The sequence below is a fragment of the Aedes aegypti genome, chromosome 2 (genome assembly GCF_002204515.2).
Source record: "Aedes aegypti strain LVP_AGWG chromosome 2, AaegL5.0 Primary Assembly, whole genome shotgun sequence".
NCBI lineage: Eukaryota > Metazoa > Arthropoda > Insecta > Diptera > Culicidae > Aedes > Aedes aegypti.
The window spans coordinates 124,014,678-124,038,372 of record NC_035108.1 but is presented as its reverse complement, the minus strand read 5'-3'; the positions used below and the strand labels follow the sequence as shown (position 1 = coordinate 124,038,372).

General features: G+C 40.2%; 1 protein-coding gene and 2 long non-coding RNA genes across 3 annotated transcripts in view; 1 reads left to right on the top strand and 2 right to left on the bottom strand.

Moving 5' to 3' along the window:
• LOC110675138 (protein pygopus-like) overlaps positions 1-2,064 on the bottom strand; it is a 165,615-nt gene extending 163,551 nt beyond the window's left edge. The window contains exon 1 of the mRNA XM_021839519.1: positions 1,923-2,064. The gene's annotated coding sequence lies outside the window, so the exon portion shown is untranslated. The remainder of the gene's footprint in view (positions 1-1,922) is intronic.
• Positions 2,065-7,496: 5,432 nt separating this feature from the next.
• LOC110675313 lies at positions 7,497-8,406 on the top strand. The gene is made up of 2 exons (XR_002499361.1): positions 7,497-7,915; positions 7,986-8,406. It is a non-coding gene; the product is annotated as an uncharacterized LOC110675313 (long non-coding RNA).
• Positions 8,407-22,686: 14,280 nt separating this feature from the next.
• Positions 22,687-23,306, bottom strand: LOC5565980. Its single transcript, XR_002499360.1, has 2 exons — positions 23,196-23,306; positions 22,687-23,121 (listed from the first exon to the last, which is right to left on the bottom strand). It is a non-coding gene; the product is annotated as an uncharacterized LOC5565980 (long non-coding RNA).
• Positions 23,307-23,695: the final 389 nt, after the last annotated feature.

Here is a 23,695-nt window from a genome sequence, read left to right as displayed (position 1 = left end):
TGAAATTCTATGTTTAGTATGGTTCCATGAGTCGATATCGAGTCATGGAACATCGACTCATGGAGGTTTCACTGTAGTAATAGTGGAGAATCTAAATTTGACAAATTAAGTGATTGATTTAAGCTTGAAGATGGCAGAATTTTAGGAATTTAATTTTTATCAGTAATCCTTCTAGCTGTTTGATGGAATCATTGATAATATCGCATAGATTTTCTCATAGGCATTAGAGGTTTTGTCTGGCTAAACACTATTCTTCGCCCAGTGTGCACTGGAGGGTGTTGCTTTCGCCACGCATCAAACGCCATGCAATGCTGAACCGAGGATCGATCGATTCTGGGCTCGCGTAGTTGTCGTCGTCGTACCTATACACGGCTCCACTCGGTCCTTGTTTTCCCCACCGGCACCCACACTCCCGACCCAACAGCCGCGCGTTACTGATAAGAAAATCAATTTTCCTTCTTTCGTTTTTTGCACTCGCACTCTTTTCGCCACTTGGGGCTTGCTTTCAGTTGCACCACCACCGAATATTCACAGCGGGGTTCCCTGGACCATATCAAGTATCTGTGTTTTGCCTTTCAGGCATCATCATCGTATGGTCCTCGTCGTCGTCGTCCTGGCTGCTATGTAATTCGTAAGCTAGATCTCTCGGAGCACATGTAAAGATGGCTATGTATTCACGCAGTACATACAACAACTGTGCCACCCACTCCCAACTAAAGGACATCGCGGAGTGTCCAAAACCGTTATTAATGAAAAAAAAAAATGAACGTCAATTCTGCACCTACCATTCGAAAGGTATGGTGTACGAACATCGTTTCCGTGATTTTGAAAATGTTTCATCAGGGCAATTGAAGCTAATTGTGTTTCGAAGATTCTGTGCGACATCTCTTAAACTATTTTTATGTTCGGAAAAAACCCGTAAATAATTCAAATATACATAAGCTCCACATTCAGCATTTAAATGGTTTGATAATTTTGGTTGATATATTAAACATTTTTTTTTACAGTTGGCATATTTTGCCGACAAATGGAAAAATAACCTGCAGACAAAAATCTTGCAGAAGCTTTTAGTTATCGTCCAAGAAGCTTGCTTTCCTCTATTATTAAACTTTTTGAAGATGTATTTTGAACCGAATTATGGCTCACTTAAAAAAATATTTTTTGCCGATGAACAGTTCAGATTCCAATATGGATTTCCGACCACTTATCAATTTATGTGTAACAAATTTGATTTGTTGTAGCAAATTTGAGGGCATTCCAGCTAGTTTGGTCTTCTAGACATAGAAAAAGCATTCAACAGTGGACATGAAGGATTGATTGTAAAACTTAAAAACTTTAATCGTTAGAATAATTCAAAGTTATCTGTCAAATTGTACACTTCAGGTTAGTTACCAGAACTCTAAATCTGAGATATATATATATATATATATATATATATATATATATATATATATATATATATATATATATATATATATATATATATATATATATATATATATATATATATATATATATATATATATATATATATATATATATATATATATATATATATATATATATATATATATATATATATATATATATAATATATATATATATATATATTTTCCATGCTGCATGTGAATCTCAAGGATAAGCATATGATTCGTTCATGAATGGAACTGTTTTCAACTATGAAAATATACTAATAAAAATAACACACAATTTTCAAATCACAATTTCTTTTAATACCCTCGACGAAACATTTTCAAATACATAGAAAGAAAGCTAGTATGCTAAAGTGGTGAGTGCAAAATTGATAGTCATTTTTTCGTTAATAACAATTTTAGGCACACCGTCATCACCCTTTAACTGGGGAGCACCGAACACTGATAACACACCAACCCCAAAACGAGAAGAGACGTGAGATGCTGTACCGTATCTTACTGCTATTGCTGTTGATACCACTAGACTTAGCACTGATGGGGCGAAACGCGCCTTATCGACGGGATAATTTCCGTATCCGAACCGAACAGGACGAAAGACCAACGCGAACTGAAACTCCCCGCAAGCTCTTGGTGCTTTTGGTAGGTCGACCGGAAAATTTCAGGAAAAGCCGACAACGAGTGGGGGAGCACATTGGGGGCGAAAAATTGGGAACTCACAGCGGGCGGAAAATTGCGAAGAGAGAATGTCCTGTCGAAACGCGAAGCTGTGTTGGTGGTGAGAACCGTAATATCGATTTGAGAGAGAGCACTCAGGTAGAGACGGTGTGGTCGTTGATGGCTTTATGAATGTTCGATATAAAGTCAATCTGTAACTCTTTAAGATCGGACTGGTTCGGTTAGTGGCTTTTAAATAGCTCAGTAATCTATTATTCATTTATCAGCATTCATGAAAAACTAAAAAAAGTCGTTTCGTTCAAATTTAAATAAATCCATCACTACTTTACAAGTCGCAAGGACAATGCAATGATATATTTTTATCAATATGATGCCAATGTTGAGCAAGGGATTGGTTTTAAAAATTTGTAATAATGTATTTTTTTCATTCAAATGAATTTCTATCACTTTGGAATATTCTGTTTAGTATTTGAACACCTTGAGAAAAATAACCATCAGTTGGAATCTAGTTGATTGTTTAAACGAAGAAGATTTATAAGACAACCGTTGATACATAACCCATAAATTTAGTTCGCGCCTTCACTTTTGACAGTCACGGGAGAGTGCATTGTGATTCCTGACCAACACAATCAATGGCAGGCCACTCAGTGCATTGCACAGTGTACTATTTCTGGAGAAAATGGACCCAAATAAGTAACGAACGTAAATCACAAGTCAGTTCCATCTTCATTTTGATAAAAATTGCGTTGATAACAGTTTTCAACATATCTTTCGAAGATATGTCAGCCGCACTAAGATACGAGCATTTTTTAATCAGTGAAATCAAGAAAAAAATACCAAGTCGAATTGTCGGTTATGTGTCATGGCACATCAGTTCCATCATTGATTTCTGCACCGTGTTATACAAAAATGAATCATGCTTTGGTTGTCTTTATATTTTTCTCGGCATTGTATCAGAGTGAAGAGCAAATTGTGACAGTTTTATAAGGATCGAAACATGCTCCAATCTCCTGGATTTTTCAAAATATTTGTATTTTCAACTTCTCAATAAATTTTATCATTGCCTGCTTTTTACAGATGGAATTGATTTGCTTTTCAGGGCAGTATTCATGAAAAAGCTTATGATGAAAAAGAGTATAATTTCTTCTTTTTTTTTGCAGTAACATCCTTCAATATTCAACTCCGTTACAGTTGTTGAAACACTTTGATGAACAATATTTTTGTGTGTTATAAATGGTAATCTCTATTGAAGAGCACTAACGCAAAGAGATGTTAGTTACATTTTGGTCGGTTCTAAGCTAAATATGTTCAAATATTCTACAGATTTTAAGCTTTCAGACGCTATTCTTAGGTGATTTTTCGTCCAACAGAGAAAAAAAGTTCGTAGAAGATTAGCTTGTTTACAATTTGTTTGGAATGAAAAAACTTTAAATTTTATTTTCTAAAAACTAGGTTTTTGTCTCTCACAGCCCTTTTCTCACTCCTCTGAGTGCCTGGGAAGCGCCCGAGCAAACGAGTTGGTTGGATGGTTCCGCCTTAAGGCTCCCCCAAACAGGGCTGGCATCAACTCGCACAATGCGCGCAAAGAGCAGAATTTAACCACTGCACAAAGAGGAGACAGACGCGCGCAAAGTGTAACAACAATAACACAATGAGGGCACGCAGTAGGAAAGAGAGTGTAAGCGATTACGCAAAGAGTAATGCTGACGGAGTGTGTTGGCAAAACATGCTCAAAGTGTACACAATTTGGCTCTTTTTACCTTATAACATGGGTATTTTTAAAACGAGACCAACGAATAGATGTCGGATATCGATGTCCGTTGTTGTTTTGATATTCAAGATGGCGACTTCTGGTTTGTGAAAAGCGTTTCAAACCCATGCAATATGGGTATTTTTGGTCGGCCCCGTTCCAATACATAACGGAAATCGATGTCCGGTGTTGTTTTGGAATCCAAGATATCGACTTCCGGTTCGTGAAAATCACTTTGAACCCATGCGATATGGGTATTTTTGGAACGGGGCCCATAAGTAGATGGCGGAAATCGATGTCCGACGCCATTTTGGAATCCAAGATGGCGACTTCCGGTTTGTGAAAAGCGCTTCAAACCCATGCAGTATGGGTTTTTTTGGAACGGGGCCGACGAGTAAATGACGGAAATCGATGTATGACGCCATTTTGAAAAATCACTTTGAACCCATGCGATACGGGTATTTTTGGAACGGGGCCGATGAATACATAACGGAAATCGATGTCTGACGCCATTTTGGAATCCAATATGGCGACTTCCGGTTTGTGCAAAGTGCTTCAAACCCATGCAATATGGGTATTTTTGGAACGCGGCCGACGAGTAGATGACGGAAATCGATGTCCGGTGTCGTTTTGGAATCCAAGATGGCGACTTCCGGTTTGTGAAAATCACTTTGAGCCCATGCGATATGGGTATTTTTGGAACGGGGCCGATAAGTAGATGGCGGAAATCGATGTCCGACGCCATTTTGGAATCCAAGATGGCGACTTCCGGTTTGTGAAAAGCGCTTCAAACCCATGCAGTATGGGTATTTTTGGAACGCGGCCGACGAGTAAATGACGGAAATCGATGTATGACGCCATTTTGGAAAATCACTTTGAACCCATGCGATATGGGTATTTTTGGAACGGGGCCGATGAATACATAACGGAAATCGATGTCCGGTTTCGTTTTGGAATCCAAGATGGCGACTTCCGGTTTGTGAAAATCACTTTGAACCCATGCAATATGGGTATTTTTGGAACGGGGCCGACGAGTAGATGACGGAAATCGATGTCCGACGTCATTTTGGAATCCAAGATGGCGACTTCCGGTTTGTGAAAATCACTTTGATCCCATGCAATATGGGTATTTTTGGAACGGGGCCGACGAGTAAATGACGGAAATCGATGTATGACGCCATTTTGGAAAATCACTTTGAACCCATGCGATATGGGTATTTTTGGAACGGGGCCGATAAGTAGATGACGGAAATCGATGTCTGACGCCATTTTGGAATCCAATATGGCGACTTCCGGTTTGTGCAAAGTGCTTCAAACCCATGCAATATGGGTATTTTTGGAACGGGGCCGACAAGTAGATGGCGGAAATCGATGTCCGACGCTATTTTGGAATCCAAGATGGCGACTTCCGGTTTGTGAAAATCACTTTGAACCCATGCGATATGGGTATTTTTGGAACGGGGCCCATAAGTAGATGGCGGAAATCGATGTCCGACGCCATTTTGGAATCCAAGAAGGCGACTTCCGGTTTGTGGAAAGCGCTTCAAACCCATGCAATATGGGTATTTTTGGAACGGGGCCGACAAGTAGATGACGGAAATCGATGTCCGGTGTCGTTTTGGAATCCAAGATGGCGACTTCCGGTTTGTGAAAATCACTTTGAGCCCATGCGATATGGGTATTTTTGGAACGGGGCCGATAAGTAGATGGCGGAAATCGATGTCCGACGCCATTTTGGAATCCAAGATTTGTGAAAATCTCTTTAAACCGGATTTCGCCATCTTAGATTTTAAAAAGGTGGCAGACATTGACTTCCGCTATCTACTCGTCGGTCCCGTTCCAAAAATACCCATATTGCATGGGCTCATAGTGATTTTCACAAACCGGAAGTCGCCATCTTGGATTCCAAAACAACACCGGACATCGATTTCCGTCATCTACTCGTCGGTCCCGTTCCAAAAATACCCATATTGCATGGGTTCAAAGTGATTTTCACAAACCGGAAGTCGCCATCTTGGATTCCAAAACGACAACGGACATCGATTTCCGGCATCTACTCGTCGGTCCCGTTCCAAAAATACCCATATTGCATGGGCTTGAAGGGATTTTTGCAAACCGGAAGTCGCCACCTTGGATTTCAAAATGGCGTCAGACATCGATTTCCGTCATCTACTCGTCGGCCCCGTTCCAAAAATACCCATATTGCATGGGTTTGAAGTGATTTTCACAAACCGGAAGTCGCCATCTTTGATTCCAAAACGACACCGGACATCGATTTCCGCCATCTACTCGTCGGCCCCGTTCCAAAAATACCCATATTGCATGGGCTCAAAGTGATTTTCACAAACCGGAAGTCGCCATCTTGGATTCCAAAACGACAACGGACATCGATTTCCGGCATCTACTCGTCGGTCCCGTTCCAAAAATACCCATATTGCATGGGCTTGAAGGGATTTTTGCAAACCGGAAGTCGCCATCTTGGATTTCAAAATGGCGTCAGACATCGATTTCCGTCATCTACTCGTCGGCCCCGTTCCAAAAATACCCATATTGCATGGGTTTGAAGTGATTTTCACAAACCGGAAGTCGCCATCTTGGATTCCAAAACGACAACGGACATCGATTTCCGGCATCTACTCGTCGGTCCCGTTCCAAAAATACCCATATTGCATGGGCTTGAAGGGATTTTTGCAAACCGGAAGTCGCCACCTTGGATTTCAAAATGGCGTCAGACATCGATTTCCGTCATCTACTCGTCGGCCCCGTTCCAAAAATACCCATATTGCATGGGTTTGAAGTGATTTTCACAAACCGGAAGTCGCCATCTTTGATTCCAAAACGACACCGGACATCGATTTCCGCCATCTACTCGTCGGCCCCGTTCCAAAAATACCCATATTGCATGGGCTCAAAGTGATTTTCACAAACCGGAAGTCGCCATCTTGGATTCCAAAACGACAACGGACATCGATTTCCGGCATCTACTCGTCGGTCCCGTTCCAAAAATACCCATATTGCATGGGCTTGAAGGGATTTTTGCAAACCGGAAGTCGCCATCTTGGATTTCAAAATGGCGTCAGACATCGATTTCCGGCATCTACTCGTCGGTCCCGTTCCAAAAATACTCCCATATGTTCCACAATAGAAGCTCCTATAGAAGCATTCGGTAGGTACTCAATGAGCCACACAAAGAGTGTGTGTTCACCATTTTCCATCAACACTTTGTGTCGAAGGATGCATTGCAGCGAGAGCAGAAACACAAAGAGGCGTCAAAGAGGGAAGAACCAGTGAGAAAGTGTAGCTGTCGCACTGCACTCGAATTCATGATCAACACAAAGTGCGCGCTCTTTGTGTTTTTCTGTTTTCACTGAGGAGATGCCAGCCCTGCCCCCAAAACTACGCGACTTTTTACGGCGACAGCGACACGATTTCGTTGTTGTGTCGCTGCAAGCACTCTTCTATGGTTTCCACTGACACGACGCGAATCGCTGCGAAATCGCGTCGCTGTGGCTTATCAAACAGTGCATCAGCGAAATCGCGACGTTTTTTTGTCGCTGTCGCCGTAAAACGTCGCTTAGATCTGGGGGAGCCTTTATTTTGCGCGCGATTTGCTGGGAGTGCAGTACGAAGCAGGGTTGTTAACGTTAATCAACGATCAACGCCGTTAACGTTAAATTGTTTGTTGGTCAACGTTAACGCCGTTGCGTTGATTTTCATAGCAGTTAGCGTCAACGTCAACGGGTTGCGTTTAATTAACGTTAACGGGTATCGCTAATTGAACGTTGATTATGAGATTCATGGAGCTGCGGGGATTTTTTTGTTATTTCCATAAACAAATCATTGCTATGCATGTCCGTTTCTAAGGAAAATTCATCATTCTGCATTCAACAGTCAGCTTGATTGTACCGATCTGTCACACGTTTTCGCTGTATTTCCAATCAGAAGGTGGCTTCCGTCGTCTCAATCCAGTACTCAAGCGGCTCCAAGTCACGACACGCGCCGATCCGTAAAATTTCAGCACTAGTATATTGGAACAGGATCATTGAGTGGTCATCAAGTAAGAATTCGGATTCCACCATAAAAAGAAGACTTCTAGCCCTTAATCCATTTTGTTACCCGTTCTATAGCAAGACCGATAGTGGTTTACCTATAAACAGAGTTCTCGATTGGATAAACGACGACGCCGATCTCAAGTGTGCCGCTTAAGTCTTCCAGATGGTGTCTCCTGTTGACGGACAGAAATTGATTTGGTAGAAAGTATCTACGAATCAGTATGAACATGAAACGACAAACTCCCTGACCACGCTCAAGGATCAATTCATGTCCATAAGTACTGTATGAACCAGAAAAAAAAACTTTCAGTTTGTTTTAATTCAAGGCCATGTTTTCAACAACACTTCGTAGCGCAGGCAGTTCTTGTCTGTAAAAGTATATTACTCATTAAAAACAACGATGGATGAGGCACCCACTATCTATGGTTGGATTCTCTCAAGCTTATCAAGAACATTTGTTGAGCACGTCGAAATACATACATCAGCTTTTTATAATGTATTATATAACAAATAAGTATTTATTTAAGCTACATTGACCAAAAATCTATTCTTTTCCCCATGTACTCAGTTTGAGCGGGCAAAAATTTACTTCTGAGAAAATTAGAGTTTTCCAGCATTTTTCATTCCATACAAAATATATGAAAGTAAAAAAAAAACAAGCTAACCTTCTCAAATTATTCTAAAAGAAATATTCAAGGAAAAAATCATTTCGAAATATTGTTGTAAAGCTTGAAAACATGAGAACATTTCAGTATATTAAGGGCCCTATTTTATAAGTCGAGTCGACCAAAAACGACTCGACTGGAGTCACTGTCGATCAAAAATTTCACTCGACTCGGCTCTGTCACTCGAGATTATCGACAGTTGTCACTCTAAGTGACTGGATTACTATGGGAGTCGACGGGTGACATCTGAAATATGCATGCTTACTTTGATCGACAATGACTACAGATGAGTCACATGAATCCGTTCGATTTACAAAATAGGCCCCTAAACTAAAAATCGTTCAAACTGTCACTTAGACCCCTTTGCATACAAAAAAAGATTTTCAATCCTGCTTAAGCTAGGTATCACAATATCTAGATACCATATAGTTAACGTTAAACATAACGAAGCCGTTGACGTTAAATCAACGCTAAACGTTAACGTTACCGTTAATCAACAATTTGAAACGAGTCAACGGAAGATTCGTTAAGCGTTACAATCAACGTTAACGAATTAACGAAACGGCGTTAATCGTTAATTAACGTTAACAACCCTGGTACGAAGGACCAAGTGCTCGAGTTCGCTCCCGTACGTCCGGTGAGATTTTTTTTTCTTGCTTTGTTTCCGAGCGGAGTCTGGATGCTGTAAGTTAGCGTTAGCGTAGTTGCGGTATTCTTCGGAGATTGGATACTAACAATATTTATGTTTGTTTCGATTATCTCATCTAGACTGCTTTCAGGAACAAGGCTTGGGAGTGAACCTTGAACCAATCTTCAACAAGATCACCAAAAGCATAAATATCGCTATTCCTGGCCACGCCCTTCTTTACCGTAACTTGGGATAGGAGAAGAAAATGATGATGTAGCACTTACTTGAGGAGAGGCCTCCGAGTCAGTGACACCCTCATAAGTGCTACGGAGTTGGGGGTTGGGAGGGGTGTTTGGTCAGGATTCGCCGGAAAAGCTGTCGATGGACACAATGCATTTGTTGTTTAGGTGTTACTTATATAATCTTTTGAACGCCAACAATCAAAAGAAAACTGACTTTTAGTTATACAGTCGGGTCTCCTATTAAACGCATTCCTATAATGTGCACTCCTAATACGCTCACTTCTATAAGACACACCAGAACGTTATAGGAGACCCAGGGCTTATGGGATTTCATCACTTTGGAGGTGTCGTTGAATATCTCGTATGCCAAAAGAGATAGCACAGTACTGTCTTCGGTGAAGTTTCAGTGCTAAGTACGATCTACCTTTAAGAGCTGAGGATCATCCTTTTAGTTGAGAACTTGACCGGTAGGGGCGCTTTTTCTGATTTGCACTATATGAACCATGAGGGATAAGAATGCAAAATTTTGTAACATATGATATCTCTGAATCCTGATGTTTTGGAAGGTTAGTGTTTTCGGAAGAGTTGTTCAGTAGCTCAAGGGCTGACATGTGGTGGTCATTCTGATACGGAATTACGCCACCAGGCGGCGCTAGTGGGCATGGAATTTTTGTTTTGCGCATAGCTCAGTTGTCTGACCACTTAGAAAGATGGCGTCTTCGGCAAAGTTGCTCAGTATCACAAGAGCTAACATTATTTGAGCCGAAAGTTTCAAAATTTTGCCACTAGGCGGCGCTAGTGAGCAAATAATTTTTGTTTTGCGCATAGCTCAGTAGCCTGACCACTTAGAAAAATGGCGTCTTCAGCAAAGTTGCTCAGTATCACATGGGCTAACATTATTTGAGCCAAAAATTTCGACATTTTGCCACTAGTCGGCGCTAGTGAGCAAATAATTTTTGTTTTGCGCATAGCTCAGTAGCCTGACCACTCAGAAAGATGGTGTCTTCGGCAAAGTTGCTCAGTATCACAAGGGCTTACATTATTTGAGCTGAGAGTTTCGAGGTGTTATATATACTAAGAAATCGGGAGAATTTTTTTTATAGGATTGAATTAACGTTATGGAATAGAAGGTTTATATTTGAAAAATATTCAAACAAGAGTGTCGTGTAACTAAAGAGATAAGGCCAGTCGTAGTTATCTCATTAAGATTGTTAGCGAATGGATTTCCCAATTTATTAGTAATGACTGACATTCCAACCTAACTTCATTTCTATCCAAACCATACCCTGGCAAATGTTCAAGAAATGAAATGCATGCAATGACGAAATAAAAATAAACATACATATTTTTTTCCTTTGGTTCATATAAAAAACTAACGATCACTTATTTGAGTAGTAAACGGATCCTCACTCATTCTCATATCAAATAATTGATCAAAACTTCTCCCAATCCGTCTAAAATACTAGGATACTAGTCACACTTTTATCTGATTGTAAAAAATAATGTATATATTTTTCTCCAGGCACTTTTACTTAAACGTGACAATGCGAGGAAAATCGATAGCCTAGTGTCATACTGAACAACTTTGGTCAGGCTCCTGAGCTATCCGCAAAACAAAAAATCTTTGCTCTCTAGCGCCGCCTAGTGGCAAAGTTTCGAATTTTTCGGCTCAAATAATGTTAGCCCTTGTGATACTAAGCAACTTTGCCGAAGACGCCAACTTTCTAGGTGGTCAGACTACTGAGCTATCCACGAAACAAAGATTCCTTGCTCACTAGCGCCGCCTAGTGGCAAAATTTCGAAACTTTCGGCTCAAATAATGTTAGCCCTTGTGATACTGAGCAACGCCATCGTTCTAAGTGGTCAGGCAACTGAGCTATGCGCAAAACAAAAATTCCATGCCCACTAGCGCCGCCTGGTGGCGTAATTCCGTATCAGAATGACCACCACATGTCAGCCCTTGAGCTACTGAACAACTCTTCCGAAGACACCAACCTTCCAAAACATCAGGATTCAGAGATATCATATGTTACAAAATTATTCATTCTTCGGTCGATAAGCTACGAGTATCTTCCAGATATTTAACAATCACATGCCGTATCCGAAAAACGCGCAAAATGTTCCGAGGGGTAGAAACGCGGTCTTATCAAAACAATCAAGAATGTCATTTAAAAATTACTCATAGTCGTCTTTTAAATTTAGCATTTTCAGTACCTCACTATTGTAATGGTTAAACTAATTGTTGGCCTTGTTACAATGGAGCAAACTCACCAAATTATTTGAATGGCACCAGTTGATTCCTGCAACCTCCGGAACATGATGTCAGCCGAATCTGTAAATATGTATGACTGCATTTTCAATCCTCACAACAGTGGGACGAAAATATGATTTTTCAACAAGCTATGAATGGTTCTCGATAATAAATCTTCGAGCTGTTTAGTAAAATACATATAAGTAGATGAAAAACCGAATTTAGTACTATACCATGTAATTCCACTAGAGTTTGTATCCTTTCACAGATACGCGTATTTCGACCTCAACTGTAAGGCCGTCTTCAGTGTCGTGTACTAGACTCGAGTTGTAATTTTTTCACTGTTGCACTCGATAAGGGGTGTGGCGTGATCATGCAAGGAAAAAGTTAGGGGAAGTTTTTAGAATAATCGGGAAAACGGGAGAATACTTGTGTGTCAATTTTGTATGGGGGATTCCACGGCATAAAAATTAACAAGGCAGGCTCTTTACTGATGTAAATATCAAGTTTGATTGTAAAAATGTGACGTCACTCCTATCGTACCATATACCTTCCGGATCATTAGACCCTTTTTTTTGCAAATTTTTTCGAGGTGGATTGGAATGACGTCGTCAAGTAGCTGTCAGTTTTCGGAATATATCACCTTCTAAATATAGTACACCGTGGGTGGATTCCATGACGTTTTTCAACCGGGACCTGGGCCGGTGCCACTAGTTTTTGATAAATCATCGAAAAAAGCTTGAAAAAGGCTGTTCGCACCACCATACATTGAAAAACCCTGCGCTTATCGCGCATGCTGATGATGGTCGTTGTGAAGTTGGCGGTAAAAGAAGTAGGCGAATTGTTTGGTGGTTAAATTGCTCCAAGCGAGAGAAGTAAACAAACAATCGTAAATTGTGAGTTGAATTAAATCGGGAAACAGAACTGAAATAGAAGAATTTGAAGCATAGAAGGTTTGGGATAGTGGAAGAATAGTGGAAACGGGTCTTCAGTGTATTGTAAGTTAGAACATTATATCTTGCGGTAAAGGAAATTAATTTTCAGAATATAAATTGTTTTCGCAGGATAATCGATACCGCTGCGCCCACTACTGAGACCCGAAGAGAAATTAGATAAAGCGAAGAAACCAAAAAAGGTAAGTAGAGGTGTAAATAGTTTTATAAGAAAAATAGTAATAATAAATTTATAGTTTCAAGCTGTCGTTACCAAAATCGCTGCTGTGAAAATTGTGGTCAATTTCGAAAATCACTAGCCCGAACAAACTTGAAAATTTTATGATGCCGCGTTCGATTCAGGATCCCGAAAAAACAGGTTTTGACTGCGCGAGATGCCATCGTCCGGATGATGAAGAAAGCGAGATGGTATTTTGTGACCACTGTCAGCGATGGTACCATTCCGGATGCGTTGGTGTATCGGTCGATGTAAGAAACGATTCGTGGTCAGCAGGCCGAAAAGGAAAAACGCGAAATGGAGTTGACGTACGAACAGGAACGTTTGGAGCTGCTAGTTGCCGATGAAGAAGCACATCAGAAAAAACGTGTAAAAGTGTTGAAGCAAGTGCAGGAAAGACTGGAAAAATTGAAGCGTGAGATGGCAAGGATAAAATTATTAGCAAAGAATGTAGATGAGGCAGCATTCGAATGCAGAAGTAGACGGAAGGAAGAAGGCCGACAATTTAGGCCGGCGATTGAGAAACGGAATGGAAAGGAGCCAGAAAGGTGTAAATCAGAACGGAAAACAACTGAGTCTGTGAAAGCAGTTCACGGAAGTCACGGTAAAGCCTTACGAAATTATAGTCAGAAGAAGAGGCAACAGTTCATCTATTTCGAAACTAGTGATGAAGATCGGTTCTTAACGGATACTTCAAGTGAAGAACAAGATGAGGTTTCCGAAGAGTCGGAAGACGGTATTTTGTCAGTAGATGAAGATATTGGAAAGCGTCCCAAAGACACAAAATGTGGTCTAACAAAAGCTCAACTGTCCGCTCGGCAGTTTCTCTCAAAGAAGCTCCCGACTTTCAATGGTCGACTCGAAGATTGGCCTATGTTTATTAGTGCCTTCGAGACGTCTAATGCAGCTTGTGGATTTTCGAATGTCGAGAACCTAGCTCGACTTCAAGAGTGCTTGAAGGGGCAAGCACTAGAAACAGTGAGGAGCAGACTACTTCTACCGAGTGCAGTACCCCAAATAATCGAAACCTTACGCATGCTCTACGGTAGGCCGGAACAGCTGTTGAACATGCTGTTAGCAAACGTGAGGAAAGCGCCATCTCCAACAGCGGACAAATTAGCTTCGTACATCAAGTACGGTGTCGTTGTTCAAGAGCTTACGGATCATTTGGAAGCGACAGGTTTGACCGCGCATCTAATGAATCCTATGCTAATCCAGGAGCTGACGGAGAAGCTGCCTGCCAATCTGCAGCTAGAATGGGTTCGGTATCGAAGGAAGACTCAGGTTTTGACTCTATCAGGTATCAGGTATCAGAAGGCCGGCTCCAAAGGCACGTTCCCCACCAGTTGGGAGATTTGTGCCATCGCCATATTTGAGCCTATTTCATCATCTACCCGATGGGAGAGGAAAGGGAAGGGAAAGATGGGAGGAAATAGGAGTGGGGTCCCTTGAAGAGGGAAGATCGCATAAGCGAAATGAGAGCATGTAGCTCCATACCACAATGGGTTCGAACAGCGCCCTAAAAAGGGCACTGCAAAACGCATGAGCGTAAAGAGAGCCTATAGCTCATTACCACAGCGGGTTAAGAATAACAGGATGTCCTGAAGATTCAGGCTTCTGTATTCAGTTTCACTTAATAAGTGTTTACCAAGTAATTGGAATCGCATTTGCGCAAAAACTGGACAGTTACATATCAGGTGATACGAAGTTCCATAATCGGAGTCACAACTATCACACACAAATGAGTCAGCACGCTGAATATTTGCCATGTGATAGTTGAGTCGGCAGTGGCCTGTCAACGCTCTGACCAAGAGACTGCAATTCTGCTTTGACAGATTTGTTAAATACTTCGCCACCTTTGGAGATGGCTCAGTAATATACAATTTTGTTTGACGACACGACTCCAAACTATTCCAATATTGCTTGTGCTGAGTTGCCGCCCAAGAGTTTATCTGAAGCTTCACCCAGCACTTCGAAATTGGAATAGCCGGCTCAGGGCCAATGAAGTCATGCGATGCTCCATCGCGAGCTAGCTCATCAGCCAATTCATTTCCAGCGATGGAAGAATGGCCAGGTACCCATACAAGGTTTACAGAGTTGACTGAATTCAGTTCCTCAATTTGAGTTCGACATGCGATAACAAGCTTCGACCTTGAGTTGGTCGAAGCGAGAGCTTTTATAGCAGCTTGACTATCTGAACAGAAGTATATGACTTTACCCATTACGCGCTGTTGAAGTGCTGATTGCACTCCACACATAAGGGCAAATATTTCCGCCTGAAAAACGGTGCAGTTTCTACCAAGTGAGTAAAACTGATTCAGCCTTAGCTCACGAGAATATACTCCTGCACCAGCTCTACCTTCAAGAAGGGAGCCATCAGTGTAACATACTATATTGTTTGATATACTTCTTTCCAAATAGCCAGACGTCCACTCTTCCCGTGAAGGGAATTGTGTGGTAAATGTCCTGTAAGGAAAGTTACAAGCAATTGTGAGATCACTTGGAGCAAGGACAATTTTGTCCCAATTCACCAAAAGTGGAAACAACGAAGTGTGTGTAGATCTACGATTCACTGGATTTTTCTCCAGTAGATCCAGTACCCATGAACGGTAAGAGCAAGAAAGTGCTTCTTGTTTAAGATATATGTGTAGTGGCGCAACGTCGAAAAGGGCCTCGAGCGCTGCTGTGGGAGTTGTAGAGAACGCACCAGACATCGCCATCAAGCACATCCTTTGGAGATGGCCCAATTTTGATTGGATTGTTCTCACTTCGCCCTTTTGCCACCACACAAGACATCCATATGCCAATATTGGTCGAACAACTGTTGTGTAAATCCATTTGATATATTTGGGTTTGAGGCCCCAAGTTTTACCAAAGGTTCGCCGGCATTGACCGAAGGCCATACAAGCTTTTTTGACTCTGAAATCAATGTGAGCTGTCCATAAAAGTTTGGAATCTAGAATGACTCCGACATACTTTACTTGATCAGTCACATTAATCTCAGTGCCAAAAAGACGTAAAGGTCGAATTCCATCGCGGTTTCGTCTTTCCGTAAAAAGAACAATAGATGTTTTATTCGGGTTAACCGAAAGGCCATATTGGCGACACCAACTCTCGACTACCTGAAGAGCACTTTGCATCAGGTCGAATAGGGTGCTTATGCACATACCAACTATCAGAGCTAGATAGTCGTCGGCAAATCCATAAGTTGGAAAACCGCAATTATTGAGTTGCCTCAATAGCGTATCTGCTACGAGATTCCACAAAAGTGGTGACAAGACTCCCCCTTGGGGGCATCCGCAAACACTCAATTTTCGAATCGCTGCTTGACGCAATGTCGAGAAGAGATGTCGGTTTTTGAGCATTTGATGAATCCAATTGGTAATCATTGTAGGTAGCCCATGGTTTCGTGCGGCTTCCAATATGGCATCGAAAGACACGTTATCAAAGGCACCCTCAATATCCAAGAAAACACCCAAGCACGATTGCTTCTGAGCGAATGCTTTCTCGATATCGTATACAACTTTGTGTAAAAGAGTCACAGTGGACTTTCCAGATTGGTAAGCATGTTGATTCACATGAAGAGGCATGTTTGCCAAATAAACATCACGGATAAACATCCAAATAAACTCTACGGTAGGCCGGAACAGCTGTTGAACATGCTGTTAGCAAACGTGAGGAAAGCGCCATCTCCAACAGCGGACAAATTAGCTTCGTACATCAAGTACGGTGTCGTTGTTCAAGAGCTTACGGATCATTTGGAAGCGACAGGTTTGACCGCGCATCTAATGAATCCTATGCTAATCCAGGAGCTGACGGAGAAGCTGCCTGCCAATCTGCAGCTAGAATGGGTTCGGTATCGAAGGAAGACTCAGGTTTTGACTCTACGAACATTCTCCAAATTTTTTTCCAGACTCGTCAGAGATGCTAGCGAGATTACTTCGTATTGTGAGATCACCCCTAGCGATCCGGATGAAGAGTTTCAGAGAGCTGAAAGCAAAGAGCACGAAGAATTTCGTGAGGGATTCATACACACGCACAATGCCGGAGCGAATGGAATGGGAAATCAACAACCTGATAAAAAGAGATCAGCATGCAGGATCTGTGGCTACTACGATCATCGTATTCGGAACTGTGAAGCCTTTAAGAGATTAAATCTTACCGAAAGGTGGGAAACAGTGCGGAGATGGAGGCTTTGCTATTTGTGCTTGAACGAACACGGAAGAGTCCCGTGCAAGCTGAATATTCGATGTAATGTTGATCAGTGTTGTGGACGTCACAATACGCTGCTGCATATCGATTAGACTGATCATACAAATGGTAACGAAACGATTATTTTTCGTATGATCCCAGTCACTTTGTACAGCGGTGATCGCGCCGTTGATACAATTGCTTTTCTGGACGAAGGATCATCACATACGTTAGTGGAAAAGTCGTTGGCAACCATGTTACAGGCCAAAGGAGTGACGCAGCAATTTCGAGTGACTTGGACAGCTGGTATGACCAGGCTGGAGAAAGATTCGAGATGGGTGGAAATGTGGATTTCGGCAAGAGGATCGTCACAGCGTTTCCGTATTGGTGCCGCCCAAACCGTGGATAGTTTGAAATTGCCTCAACAAACTGTTGCAATGCATGAGGTCATCCGCAAATATTCTCATCTGCAAGAACTGCAAGGAACGGAATTCGAACAAGGAATTCCACAAATATTAATAGGATTGAAGGACATTCACCTATGTGCGCCTCTCGAGTCCAAAATAGGTACGCCTAATGAACCGATAGCCGTGAGATCGAAGCTGGGATGGTCGGTTTATGGACCTTCGTTCGTGCGCCAGGTGGTTCCGAAGTGAAGTATCGAAGATGGTGGTGCTTGAAGTTTAAGGTTGTAACTCTAGCGATAAAGAGAGTTCTTAGCTAGAATTACGGGGAGGGAGTATGTTCGCACCACCATACATTGAAAAACCCTGCGCTTATCGCGCATGCTGATGATGGTCGTTGTGAAGTTGGCGGTAAAAGAAGTAGGTGAATTGTTTGGTGGTTAAATTGCTCCAAGCGAGAGAAGTAAACAAACAATCGTAAATTGTGAGTTGAATTAAATCGGGAAACAGAACTGAAATAGAAGAATTTGAAGCATAGAAGGTTTGGGATAGTGGAAGAATAGTGGAAACGGGTCTTCAGTGTATTGTAAGTTAGAACATTATATCTTGCGGTAAAGGAAATTAATTTTCAGAATATAAATTATAATCGCAGGATAATCGATACCGCTGCGCCCACTACTGAGACCCGAAGAGAAATTAGATAAAGCGAAGAAACCATAAAATGTAAGTAGAGGTGTAAATAGTTTTATAAGAAAAATAGTAATAATAAATTTATAGTTTCCAGCTGTCGTTACCAAAATCGCTGCTGTGAAAAATGTGGTCAATTTCGAAAATCACTAGCCCGATCAAGGCCTTCTTAAATTGTCATTTTTGAGGTTTCATAGATAATCTCGCTTTTAGGTAGACCAATACTATTTTGAAATCTCACATTCATGCCCATCATATCAATTGTTATTGGAAAGCTCTAAAACACTTGAGAGCAACACGGTTCTCTTGAATTTGTTCTTATTGCTATCAATTCTACACGCAGTGAATTGGAATATAGAAATTCATACATTTTGCCTTAAGAAAGATGGAACGATTTTTGCAATACGAACGCTTTATGTATTGTTTTAGCATCACCCCACATCAAGGTGTTGATACGAGAGGTGTGCGCACGAGCCTATCGATCGCAAGGTTCTTGGTTCAATTCCAGGTTGCCGCGAAAACTATTTTTGTTTTCAAATTTCGGTTTCAGAACGAATTTATGAATTTCATTCCGATTTCTTGTGGCGAATTTTCAAAAGGGGCTCCTATGTTTATCGATAGTATATTTTCCTGAGTGTAATGAAGACCCCGTTTGAAGATCTACAAACATCAAGCGGACCTCTTAAATGGATGAACTCGAAATGAAAGTTTATGAAAGCTTTCCAAAGTTTTTTTTTTCATGTACCAGAAGATACCCTTGGCAGGCACACCAAAAAATCACGTTTCTAATTCATACAAAATAGCATTAAAACTAAGAAATTAGCATAAATTCGTAAGTGGAACATTTTTCAACTAATGTATGAAAGTTACCCCTTTCCATTCGTTACTTTGAGACTAACCCCTGACTCTCACACAGAAGATTGAAACATCAACTGGCAACGTCCTTGTAAAAGCTGAGGAATATGCAGTTTAGGTGATCACCTACTTAAGAGAAATTCAGAGAACTCTACAAATTTTCAGACATGTGTACAAACAAATTATGCAATACTACTGCTAAAACTATTTAGAGTCCACTAGATTTACGGAGAATCTTGCCAAGATTTTACTTAACATTTAAGAGTCCGATAATAAACTTCTGAGAAGAATATTGTCAAAATCAACAGAAAATCAGGTAGTTGAGATGCTTCCTATAAAAGTTTTTTTCTGGCTTATTAAAAATATCCACAATAGTACGATGAAGTTCTGTTCGAAATGCAAAAGCTTTTCACTGGACTGTAGCTGAGACGAGACTCGCGAAGACGGTCTTCTTTTTCTGTGATCGCTGAGTTTTTTTTCTTTTTCCACTTTGTGTTCATACCAATTATGCGCAAGCCGTTCAAATCCTCACATGAACCTCTCAGCAAAAAATGATTGAGCTTGCATCACATCGAATCATAAATAGCCATTTGAGTGAAATTTCATGCCAGCAAACGTAGCAGACATTAGAAATAATTAATCTTCTGCTTAGATTTATCAGCAACTTTGGAAAAAACTGCTCCGCTGACTGAGGTTTTCAATAACAATTTACTTTGAACACAATACTTTTCACTTTTTCACCCATAAAAACGGTGGGCTGCATTTGACGTTTCGTGAGAGGGGAATCTGGGCTGCATATGACATTGATATTTTTCCTCTTCGCGAGTCTCTCTCAGGACTGTAGTATGGACTGTGAGGTGTGAAATAAACTGTATTATAGAGTGCCAATAGGATTGATAACAGCAATCGGTTTTATACGTTTGTCTGTGATACACACTGTCATATTGACAATGTTGGCATTCCGGTTGAAGCGCAACTGTTACTCGCTCACTGGATGCATTCATACTGCCTTACTTGAGAACCGAGACTTGCCTGGGTAAGTTCAGTGCACGTCGCGTGAAGGGTGATTCTTTACCCGGTGATAATCAGAACTTCACATGGACCAATGCACGAGTTCACTATTTGACGTGTGGCCATGGTAACTAGTGAATATGGCACCGCTCAAATGTCAAATTAGCGAACTCGTGCATAGGTCCATGGTATAGACGCAAATGCGAAATTTTGTGAATGTCATACCACTGCACTGTATCACAGTCTACTTGATGAAAAAATACTGAGATTATACTACGCAAGGATACCCACGTGGATGCTGTTGAAATATGTTTGTGCTTAAAGAAATAGGGTAGATTTACCAATAGTGGAGGTAGTAAGCACGATTGAATTTCATTTAACCGCCTAAATTCAAGAAGAGCAATTAATGTACTTGTTAATGTTGTAACGGGTAGTAACGACCATTGACTTAATGAGAAAAAATATTTCATCGCTGTAATCCATGGTATGCCAGTGAAAAATAATACCTCCACTATTGATACACTGTTCCTTTAGTTGCGGTATATTTTTTATTTGTGTTCCTATAGTTGCGGTATCCGTTGTTTTCTTATGGCTTCCTCCATTATAGGAACACTTTATCGCAACCCTTGGTACAAGTGAGAAAAGTTTTAGCATTTGAATGATATTTCATCAGTTTTGAACGCTCTTTTCAACTATTCCGTGTATCAACAAGCCAATACCGTAAAAGGGGGTATCTTTGATAATGCGGGTAACTTTGATAGTGCGTAACCCACCACATACTAAACGAAATATCAAAATATCTGTTTATCAGTTTAGCAAAACGAATGCAAAACTAAATAATATTAGTATGACACTTCATGTAAGAGTGGTTTTCATTTGAATCAAGTACATTTGAGGCTATTGATACGAATATTAAAAATTGACACAATTTTAGCATTTTCGGAACGCTTACAAACAATCTGTTATACGATCACTATCTGGTGTAGTTTTGAATAGTTGGCCACTTATCTTTGATAGTCTAGTTATCATAGAACTAGAATACGGTCTCAAATCTCTTAGCGAAAAGCATTTTCACAAACTAGGACCATTTTTGTAATCTAAGTCAGAAATTTCCATATAACGTTAAATGCCTAGAGGTATGCAATGCCCTACAAATGTTTGTTATTCATTCAATTTTGTTCGACTCATACTCCATAATCAAAGTTACCGTAACACGGGGTAACTTTGATAGTTTTTTCGAAGAAAACTTGAATATTTATGCATGCTGTTTCAAAGAATTATAATTTATATTTTTAAAACAAGTACTGGCATCCTAGCTATCGATTGCAGGCGATAGATTGCCAAAAGATTTATTCTGAATGGATATATAATTTTTCATATGATCGAAAGTAGGTTTTCTGTTCTGGGGTAACTTTGATAATGGAGTATGAATCGAACAACATTGAATGAATAACAAACATTTGTAGGGCATTGCATACCTCTAGGCGTTGAACGTTATATGGAAATTTCTGACTTAGATTACAAAAATGGTCCCAGCTTGTGAAAATGATTTTCGCAAAAAGATTTGAGACCGAATTCAAGCTCTATGATAACTAGGCTATCAAAAATAAGTGGCCAACTATTCAAAACTATATCAAATAGTGATCGTAGAACAGATTGTTTGTAAGCGTTTCGAATATGCGAAAATTGTGTAAATTTTTAATATTCGTATAAAAAGCCTCAAATGTTCTCGATTCAAATGAAAACCGCTCTTACATGAAGTGTCATGCCAATATTCTTTAGTTTTGCATTCGTTTCGCTTAACTGATTAACAGAAATTATGATATTTCGTTTAGTATGTGGTGGGTTACGCACTATCAAAGTTACCCGCATTATCAAAGATACCCCGTTTTACGGTACCCCAAAACAGAAAACCAACTTTAGATTATATGAAAAATTATATATCCATTCAAAATAAATCTTTTGGCAATCTATCGACTGCAATCGATAGTTAGGATGCCAGTACTTGTTTTAAAATTATAAATCTAAATTCTTTGAAACAGCATGCATAAACATTCAAGTTTTCTTCGAAAAAAACTATCAAAGTTACCCCGTTTAACGGTACGTCGATTGGCAGTGTCGGTTCTGAAACTAATGTAATAAAATTAGTGAAAACGGCACTACCGCAACTATAGGAACGCCCACTACTAAGGGAACACTTATCCTAATCCAACTGAAACGGCATTTCTCGTGATAGCAAAAAATGTTGTGTGCAACTCGTTGCAAAACTTGATTTTTTAAGCACTAGTCGTATTCATCCTACTTGGCAAGCCTCGTTGGATAAATATACGACTCGTGCTAAAAAAATCTTCATGTTGCCACTTGCTGCATAAATAATTATTATCGATTTTTTCATATTTTTCCCTTGTTATAAGTTATTATATTTTGTTCTTTTGTAATCTTCTATCAGTAACAGTTCCCGAGTAATTTATTTGGAAAGACACGGCATATAAGAAGCATCATATACATATATTAGGCTGCCGCAGGAAGTATATTCTGGGAATTTTGTAGTAATTAAACTGTTTTTCTAGTGAAAAAAAAAATATTATGGAAGGGTTACTTCAATATTTGTGAGATTGTTTTTATTAATGGTTGTCTGAATTACAAATAAAGAAAATAAAACAGATTATAGGTAAAGTTTACATAATTTGGATATTTTTTAACCTTGAAATATTTATTGCTGACTTCATATAGGAATTTATAAAATCATATTTGGCTGCATCCATAAATTACGTAGCATTTTAGACCAATTTTTGGCACCTTTCTTCTTTATAGTAGCCTATGTTGCCATACCTAATACATGGTTCGTCAAAGCATTTTAGGGGGGAGGTAAAATGCTACGTCATTTATAAACGGTCCCTTTATTTAAATTCACATGGGAATAGGGGTGGTCGCTCCAGGACAATCGCACAGCTTTACGCAAACATAGCTGGCATTGCGCACGTAGCCATCCATGCAAGCACATCCAGGAGAGCATGCATTGCAATTATTTCCATAAGGAGCATCACACGTGGCGGGGCACACCGATGCACAGTCCTGGAACACTTCGTACTGGCCCAAACAAGGTTCTGTAATATGACATGGTAAGAAATTCTTATGATCCGGAATCAATTTTTATTATCTGTGACAGGGTGCTACTTACTATTGCATGGGACGTTAGCGGAAGAAACAGTAGTGGCGATAATCGCAACAACACAAATGATTGCCAACTTCATCTTGAGAACTGATGATCTAGATGTAACTGGGTTGAGATATTTATACGTTTTTTGTGAGATGATATGGTTGGCTCGGACGTGAGATTATCGTAGAATGGTTTAATACATATAGTGTGTGCATAATATGTTCTTCATATTTCCACGTTTGAGGAATACATATGTCTTTTTGAGAAATACAAAGGATTTATTATATACTTTATATTGCAGCAAAGAAAGAAGCGGATTTTTTTAAATGGTCCGCCTCTTTTCACATTTCTCACAAGGTTTCGACAAGACCTAGTTAGCCCTCACACTTGTGAGCTTAAACCAGAAATTTTTAGCTTATCGTGGGTCAGAATCCACAACATACCTACAAAGTTATTTAGGAATAATGTTTGCGCGTTACAGGACAAAAATATCGATTTTCTTGGGCTTTTATGATACCCTT